General features: G+C 39.6%; 1 long non-coding RNA gene across 1 annotated transcript; it reads right to left on the bottom strand.

Annotated features, from left to right (window-relative positions):
• Window positions 1-264: 264 nt before the first annotated feature.
• Window positions 265-8,708, bottom strand: LOC103462917 (uncharacterized). Its single transcript, XR_533413.1, has 3 exons — window positions 8,660-8,708; window positions 8,182-8,241; window positions 265-576 (listed from the first exon to the last, which is right to left on the bottom strand). It is a non-coding gene; the product is annotated as an uncharacterized LOC103462917 (long non-coding RNA).
• Window positions 8,709-9,007: the final 299 nt, after the last annotated feature.

Below are 9,007 nucleotides of genomic sequence, written 5' to 3'. Positions count from 1 at the left end.
TGGTTTTTATCTGTTTATAGACCAAAAGACATGTAAATGTAACTAAATTGAGTTTTTACAGTGTTTTGGGAAAGTTGTGTTCCTTAATTGAACTTGTAAAAAGTAGCAGCAGCTTTAAAATGTGTATACATTTTATGTTTAAATGCATTTTTTATTGTTTTTCATCAGTGTAACAACACAGGACACAGTCATTACCAACAATACATCTTTAGGAAATAAAGAAAAGGAAACATATCTGTGTCTAAATATGGAGTACGGGAACAAATTTCCTCTTTTTATCCAGTTTCCAACGTATTTATATTCAGGCAGTGTTTTTTTTTCAGCTTAGCTTCATATTTCTGATCTGGAGGAGAGACTCGGGGTGGTTTTCTGCTGTCGGGTCTGATCACCTCAGTGTTTGGTGTGTTGTTTGTTCTGACCTGTTTCTCCACCCCAGCACATTTGCAGCGAGTGGCAGTTTGAGCTGCCGTGGACTTCCTGTCAGCCGCTGACCCCTCTCATCAGCGAGGCGTTTCCGTTCACTGAGCTGCCACTCTGCTTGGCTTTTGTTTGGCGTCAACTCCAGTGATTGTTGAGCTGAAAACGCAAAAAAATAAATAAATAAAAGCAGCAAATGTTTCAGAAACACCAAGAACAGCTGATATGAGCTGAAATCTGAGCTATTGAGTTACTTTTATTTAKATCCTCATTCTGGTTCGTTTGATGCAGTTGAAGCTTCTGTAAAGCTTTTTCTTTCTTTTTTTTTTGACATTTTTCACATACATCCGGCACACAAATAGTTCCAAACAGTTCTGACCCAAAACCTTTAAGTGTTACGTTAGAACGATGACGATGAAGAGGAGTTTCATTTCGCAGTATCACAGAGCTATTATGCTTCCTTGAACAGGTCAGGAAAGGTTTATGGGCGATACGAAACATGTTCATTACAGTTCTTACACAAAATCATTCTTACATAGTGAGATTTTAGTCTGTTTTAGGGCCTCTGTCACTTTAAATGTAAAWAAAATGCTGCTGGCCACGTTTACAGTCACACATGAAAATGCCTGCAAACAGAAGCCTTGCAACAACTGTGCATCCTTGAAAAGTAGAAATGGAGCCTACTGCACAACCAGCAACAGGTTTCTGGATGGCAAGCCAACAACAAAACACTTGTCTTTTCCAGCAGCCATTGTACAGCGCATGCAGCGGTAAAACCAGCTGACCAAACATGCTGGAGCTCACCTTGGATTGCTAGGTAACAGGTGTAACTCGGCTGAGGTTGGTAGGTAACAAGCAGTGCCGGCTGATTTGAGACGTTTCATCCTGGAGGTTTATGAAATGGCTCACTTTCCATGACACCAACAAAAAACAAAACATTAAGTTATTGCTAAAAACTGGCTGGGTGTTTTTTTAAGTGCTTGAGACCAAAACGGAAGAACAAAAACATGAAAAATATAAATTTTGCATAATGAGTCGCCTTTAAACAAAGCTAAGCACACCATCAGTGATTTTTCCTCGTGTTTTTGAGGTMCGATGACTGGTTTGATCCCTAACGTTGTTTCTACACAAATCACAAACTGAAGATCTCAAAGAGATTCTCCGTCCAGACCCTGAGGACCCGGATGGAGCCTTTCCAAGCCGGCCGCCTCTAACAAGATCAGACCCAGCCCTTTTGAATTCTATTACCCCACCACTCTATTACATTACATCTCCATTTACGGACCTTAAGCAGCTCCGAGCACGGCTGGGGCTTTGACCTTGTCAAAAGAGGAGAAACTCTGACAAGATCAAGTAAAGACAGAGGGAGGAGAAAATATGGAATAAAAAAATATCTGACAAAAAGGCCGAACTGTAGTAAGTGTTTGAGAAGACAGGGAGAGCTGAACGAGCAAAGAGAGAAGGGAAAGAAAGGGAAAATAGAAAATCAATAAGCCAGGAGAGTGGGAGGATGAAGATTGAAGGTTGATGTGGATGGGATTTGGAGGCTGGGGAGGAGGTGCCATTTAGGGGAGATTGGGAAAGAGCTCCGGGCTCAGATGCTGATGGCCGCTGCCGAATGTCTATTGATGAAAGGGACTTGAGATGTTGGGAAGAGAAAGGAGCTCTCGGAGGTGAACAGAAAAAAAACCCTCTCAGGTGACACAGCTTTCATCTGAAACTGCTGCTGGTTCTGACCTCTATTGTTTTATTTCTTCTAAACTTGAGAGATTCTTCTCGAACAAACACTTATTTTTGTAATTGCTTGACATTCTTGACATTGACTTTTGCAACTTTGCAGGGGAATAAACAAAACTCTCATGCAGGTCAGGTAAAAACACTGAAATACACATTATTTTAACCTTGTCAGATCTTCGGCAGAACAAACATACAGGAAAAACGCGCAGCTCTTWAACTGCAGTTTGTAATGTTTATAAAAGAAATGTTTTTTACATATTTGCTTAAACTGTCACCATGTTGTGGTAATCTGTGAAAAAATTAACTCTCCTCCACCTTCTTGAGCTACTATTACTGTCTGAGGAAATTCGTCGTTCCTGGTCAAAAACAACCAATCAGAGCCAGGAGGCGGGTCTTAGCGCTGTCAATCAAATCACAGATAAAATGTACAACAGGGTTTTAATACATTTATGTTACWCATGGCAGAGCCTGATGTTTTCCAAAATTCACTTCATTTTCCATCAAAATGATCAAAATATTTGAATTCTGAACACAGATCTGAATCTGTGAGCACGGTGGTGGCAGCAACATGGTGTGGGAATGTGTTTCTTCAACAAGGGGAAAGAATCTGGTAGGACTTACAGTTACWGCTGTGTTTCCATTATAAATATATGCAAAACTCTGTCAAAATTTTCAYAATTGCGGTTTTTCCGTTTAATAAGAACATCATCCTCCTACCACTTCCTGTCTTCTTCTTCTTCGATGTTTTCGCCAGTAGTAACACCAGTTGTTGATCATGTGACTCATGTGACAATACAAATTTGCAGCTCATTTTTAAGGATTTTACTTGTAAAAAATATTTAACYTGACAACTACGCATTGATCTGTTTCTTTATCCCGTAAAAAAATACTTTGAGATYTGTAGTTGTGACATAAAAAATGCTTTAGCGAAGCGTTGTTTGGTAATGTTGCGGTTAAATTGTCAGTTTCTCTTCCCTCCCAAAACACTTTGATGTTGTAAACGATAATTTATTGGAGGAGTCGTAACGCAGCAGCTCTTTTCGTTGGTTCTCTGCTTGTCTGCAGGCCAGTAAAGAGACTCGTATGAATTACTCCCCATTTGTTGGAACGAGTTATTGTAAATGCATCAGTTTGTGATGATGATGCATTTCCCCTCCGTCAGTCCACGAAATGACTACAACTCTCATTTGGCTCTCATATTACATCTCTGGAAAGCTTACCAGAGCTCAGGGCGTGCATTACTTACAAACTAATGTACCCACCAGGCCCAGATACGCTATCGCCGTGCCCTAATGTTCCCGGCTGCTCCATAACACGGCCATTATTTCCCAAATAACGGATGTTCTCTCATCATGTTTGGTAACAAAGGGATGTGCAGGCGAATAAACACCAACACAAATTGTTGATTTTCCATTCGACTCCATCTCAGCCTCCATCCATCATTTGCCTCTCAGGCTTTCTACATTTCTGAAGAGGACCTAATGAATATTTCCCTTTGAGTAGGGGGAGCGTAAAACAAACATGAGCCCGGATCTCCCTTCCCTTTTCGTGTTTCCTCGGAGGCGAGAATGTGAGACGCATTTAAAGCCCTGTGAGACAGAAGCTCATCCAGCATTTTGGCATCAGCGCTGCTTCTTCTCCCCCAACCAAATCCACTTCAGTCCTCTGATCATCACGGTAAACAGTTGTGGCAGAGACACAGAGATGCTGGCTGTCGGTGGCACTTCGCCCCTAAGAATGAGACTGCTTGTTTTATGTTCTGGGGGAAAAAAATAACCATTATAATTTTCTATTGACCTTTTACAACTACGTCACTTAATCATCCGAGGCGCCATGACGGACGTCGGAAGTGAGGGTCGGGAAAACTGCGACTAAAATTGTTTTTCATCGTTGTTTTTGCCTGTTTATTTATGGCTTCTACTTCTTCGAGTAAAGCTATTTGTGAATGTAACAAGCTCCTGTTTCTTGGTGAAAATTTACTTACAAGTTATTTTTGTCTTTTTTCAAGAGTATTAAGATATTTGCACTAGAAACTAGACTAAAAATACTTGGTAACATTTTGAGTTTTTGAGGTATTTGCTTAAAATCTACGACTAAGTTCAAATTCCAACTGATGACTTTTCCTTTGCTTTATACCAGGGGTGTCCAATGTGTGGCCCAGGGGCCATTTTTGGCCCTTTAACTGATGTTGTGTGGCCCCCAACTGCAGTTCAAGAATGGCACAAAATTTGTTTCTTGAACTTTTTATTAAAGGGTAAAATATTTCAGACATGATTTTCTTACAATGCTAATGCTAATGATTTTTTTTATATTGAAGTTTTTAAATAAGTAGAACCATGATTATCTAGAGACTTTAACTGAAAAGCTTTGAAAACAACTTTTATGTGATTTATCAAACTTAGCTAAATTTAGCAAACATTTTGAAAGAAAGTGACCCAAATCTTACACTTAGATACATTTGTTCAATCGAGCCCCTTTCTTGATTTGAGACCTAGGTGTCTTTTTTTAAATACAGTAAACGTTAAAAAATCTTTTTTACATTTTGGATCTGGAATAAATAACATTCCTGTCCTATAATAAATAAGTAAACCGGACATGCTTGATTTCTGTTTTCTTGATTTCTTGGCTCAGGACTACTTTTGATGTGATGATTTTGGCCCACATGACAAAAGGTTTGGACACCCCTGCTTTATGCTCTGCACAGAAACAGTTTGTTTTCCAAAATTTCCTACTAAACTTGTACCAGAACAAATGTTTTGCAGGACTAAAAGAATCAGCAGTCAGTGGGTTACATCATAGACAATAATCTTATGTCAGTTTATTTTTATTTCAGGACAAACGGCGCTGATTTGTGTCCAGATATTCAGTCGGCTTGCAGCTCAGCGTAAATCCAGCTCATGTTTACTCTCTGCTTCTCCCTTTGTTGGATCTTTGCGTTGCTTGCCGTCTCTCGTGGCGCAGCAACTCCGATCAAACGCGGGGAAGATTAACCGGGGGAGCGAGAACTTCATCCTGGGTTTCTGCCGGGCACAGATGGCACACGCAGCGAGGCCGGGAGCCCGAGGCGGGAGCTGGTGAGGAGAATCAGAGGGATGCAGCCGCGCTGATGCGGCTGTCTGGGGAGAGGAGCCCCCTGGCCGCTGACGGTCCATCCAAATGGAGGCAATTTTACAGCCCCTCCAGGGAACGGCTTGCAAATGTACCCGCTCCATCCTGCCTTACTTGCATGCCTCCGTCTCGCCCATGTGATGCATGAAGGAAGCCAAACGGGAACGAGTGCGAGGGGGTGGGGTTTGTTTGGTGGAGGCAATCTCTGTGTGTCCTTTGAAGCTTGTCTTATAGCATTTTTCTGTCAGGTTTCTCTCCAGGGACATGCAGCAGATCTGGTTCTGGAAGGCAGYCATACGCTCAAAAAAAGAAAAAAAAAACCTGGAGACACTCGCATTACGATGTACCTGTGGCAGCAACAGGGGAACGTGACTTTACAGAGCGCAGCTAAAGTAAAAACCCATGTTGTCCGAGGAAGTAGTGGAAATATTACCCAGAACCTGGGTAAATAAAAACATTTTATCCCATTTTTTTTTTGCTTTGACTTCATCAACTTTTTGTTGCATTGTTGAATTTATTTAGTTATTCAACTTTTTATTTGCTGTTTTTTTGTTCTTGCATGCATAACTTTTAGTTAGTTACTTAATTTGATTATTGCTGCAGTTTCCAAGCTTCTGCCTCACTCAGCTCCTTCAGACTAGCCAGAAGCAATTAGCAAACACCTGGTGGAGCTGCTGAACTCATAGGAGCTGCTTCTCAGTGAAACGCTGGTAAAAACGTTGTTAAAGGGTTACTAGAGGAGCGGTGCTGTGATGACTTTCTGAAGGCGGAGCTTCAGAAAGAGCCAGAGTTTTTTAAAGAGATAGAGGCCCAATCTCAAAGCGTTAAGTTACGAAGTCAGATTTCTTTAGTCAGTTTTATAACAACTCAAGGAAGCTTAGTTACTTTATTGTGCTATAATGTGGAACTGTGTGCTTGGAAAATACATAATAATGTCCCTTTAAATTACAATTTAACTGCTTACAAAAACATTTTTAAGATTCAACCTAAAACCTTTTAAGAACATCTTCATCTGCCAAATGTAAGGTTGAGCTAACGCCAGTTTAGCTGAATTTTTAAAGTAAGTTCAGAGAACTGGGAAAATAGGAGCTGAATTCCCAAAACCAATCTGTTATCAATCAGACAGAATTAGTGGGAACGTCTGCAGAACGTTGTGTTTAAACCCTTCAAATAGACCGCAGTATGTTTTTGTGTGTGTTTCTGCACAGGTCTCCAGTCAAAAGCCTATCTTTAGCCTGCTGTGTGATTGTGGCAGAGCTCTGCAGGCCTTGTTTAGTCCCCCAGTGCAGAACTAATGTGCTTCAGATCAATAGCAGCTCGGAGGCTGGGCTGGGATCAAGTCTGGCCTTTGGGAACAGTAACACAGACACCGTGTTCCCTCTGCAGCAGAGACAACCACGCTCTGGGTGTTGCTGCGCAGCTTAAAACGCCTCTGAAATAAATGGAAATGCAGTGAATATGGCTGTTTTTGTCACATATTTTCTCTGCGCTGATTGTCTTTTCTTCTTCCATATTCCAAGAGGCAATTCATGTCCATATTCCTCAAGCTTGGTCAGCATTAAACAGCCTTATCTGCGGCTGCCGCGTGTTCGGCACGTCAGAGATGATTGTTTTCGGAGGACATCACAGGCAGATAGCCAGATACAGCCATATGCCGACGCCTTGTCACTCCTCAGAGTGGCAGCATATGCGTTCACTCCGTGCTATCAGGCGAGAGATTGATTTCTGCGTCCATCTTGTTTGCCCTTCCCTTTTGTGTTTCAGAGCTCAATTTGGAGAGCGTGTGATGTATCGATGCGCACCGCCTGAATTACCCTGCTAACAGATGCAAGCGCACAAAAAAAAACAAAACATCTTGCAGATGTTACAGAACCACACAGACTCAAGGTTCAACAGAAAACCGACACATTGGGCTTCTGTTTCCTCAGCTTTTCTATGCTTTCCTGCAGACGTCAATCAGGGTTGCCAGATCTGATTAACAGTTTCCAGCCCAAACATAAAATAAAAAACTAAAAAACAGCCCTAATCTAGTGCCATCCATATAAATATATATATTAGGGCTGAAACGATTAATTGTGATTAATCAATTATTGAAATAACCATTAACTAATTTAGTAACTGATTGTCAACTGAAGTATACAAGCTCAATATTTATTTTCTCTCCTGCAAAAAACAATCAAGGTTGCCAGATCTGATTGACAGTTTCTAGGCCAAATACAATGATATTAATTGGATTAATTGTGTTTAATCAAATAATCATAAACTAATTTTGTAATCAATTAATCGTTAACGATGTATATAGTTAAAAAAAAGGCCACTTGCTGAAAAGAAAACATTTTCAGAGAAGTAATTAACTCAAAACTGTGCAAAAAATATACATTTTGCATTTAAGATAAAAAAATTAAAAAAAAACATTTGTTTGTAAATATGTTTTACCCAAAACTCCTCAAGTGGAATAGTTTTAGCTTCACCTGGTTCAGCTTTATTAAAGGAATGATATGTAATTGCATTTTTGGGCATTAAAATGTTTGTTTTCTTATTTAAAAAAGGAACTGAATTACTTTTTTATTTGCATCTTTTAACGTACTTCTGGTAATGTGCTAAAAAGGCTGATAAATGAAAACACTAGTACATTGTGACTTGATTAACCAATGACTAATCGTTGCTGGTATCACATTATCCAGATTCTGAACATATCAAAGTAAATTAACAAATTTAATATGTGGAATAACACACCATTTTATAAAAGGTTTTGTACTTTTCTGCCACACAATGACAATTATTTCAAATGAAWTTTCCTCTTAATACTTTATAAAAACCCACCAAATGTTCTGAAAAGCAGCCCAAATTTTAACCAGACCAAAACTGTTGTTTTCTGTCAAATGTTTTCAAAAGTTGCCCAACTGAGCGGAAACTCACCCACTGAAGACAATAAAACACAAATCTGCTGTCCTCTGGTCTTATGTGCACTTCTGACTCCTACATGTGCAAGAAAATAACTTAATAAGCAAAAAAATAACGGCAAAATAAATCGATGTATTGATGTTTTTGATTATGGCACTCGACAAAATGTAATGTTTATTCTGAAATTGGTGACTGTATGATGTAATTGTGACTTTTTGGTTTTGTGTTTTAATGATATAAAGCATTTTGAACAGCCTTGTTGCTGAAATGTTATACAAATAAACTTGATCGAAAGCGCAGTTACAGTAACACACCACAGGGGGGCTAGAAATGGCGCCCACTGAACACTAAAGGGTATGTGTAAATATAGTCATTAAACGTTATATTTATGCCTAAAATAACTGTCAAGTGTCACCGTAACATTTAAGAATATATCGTGAACGATATCTACTCTAGTTTACAACAAAAAAAGATATATTTACAAAGAAAATACCGAAAAAGCACCAGCAGCGTTTCCAACGGCAAGAGGAAGTCACGTACGCACAAAACTGGATCTTCAAAATAAAAGCTCAGAAGATAAAATTCACAGATTTTAAGAAAGTAAAATAAATCAAATTTGTTATTCAACAAAGTGCATTTTAATTCTTACACAGAAGGTGGTGAGGGAAGTTATGTCCTTCCTTTTGTGATGGCCAGCTGTTGCTGTTCAGAGCACGTCTTGCTCAGATGCTAACGTTTGTCAACCAACTTCTGACTGCGACAGCACTAACTAGATCAAGCCACTGCAAAATAAGATGTCAATGGTGACTAATATGAAGAAAGTATTCGCCTTGTGGCGAGG

This window comes from Poecilia reticulata, linkage group LG3 (assembly GCF_000633615.1).
Source record: "Poecilia reticulata strain Guanapo linkage group LG3, Guppy_female_1.0+MT, whole genome shotgun sequence".
Lineage (NCBI taxonomy): Eukaryota > Metazoa > Chordata > Actinopteri > Cyprinodontiformes > Poeciliidae > Poecilia > Poecilia reticulata.
The sequence above is the reverse complement of the archived record's forward strand: the minus strand, read 5'-3'. Positions and strand labels throughout refer to the sequence as shown.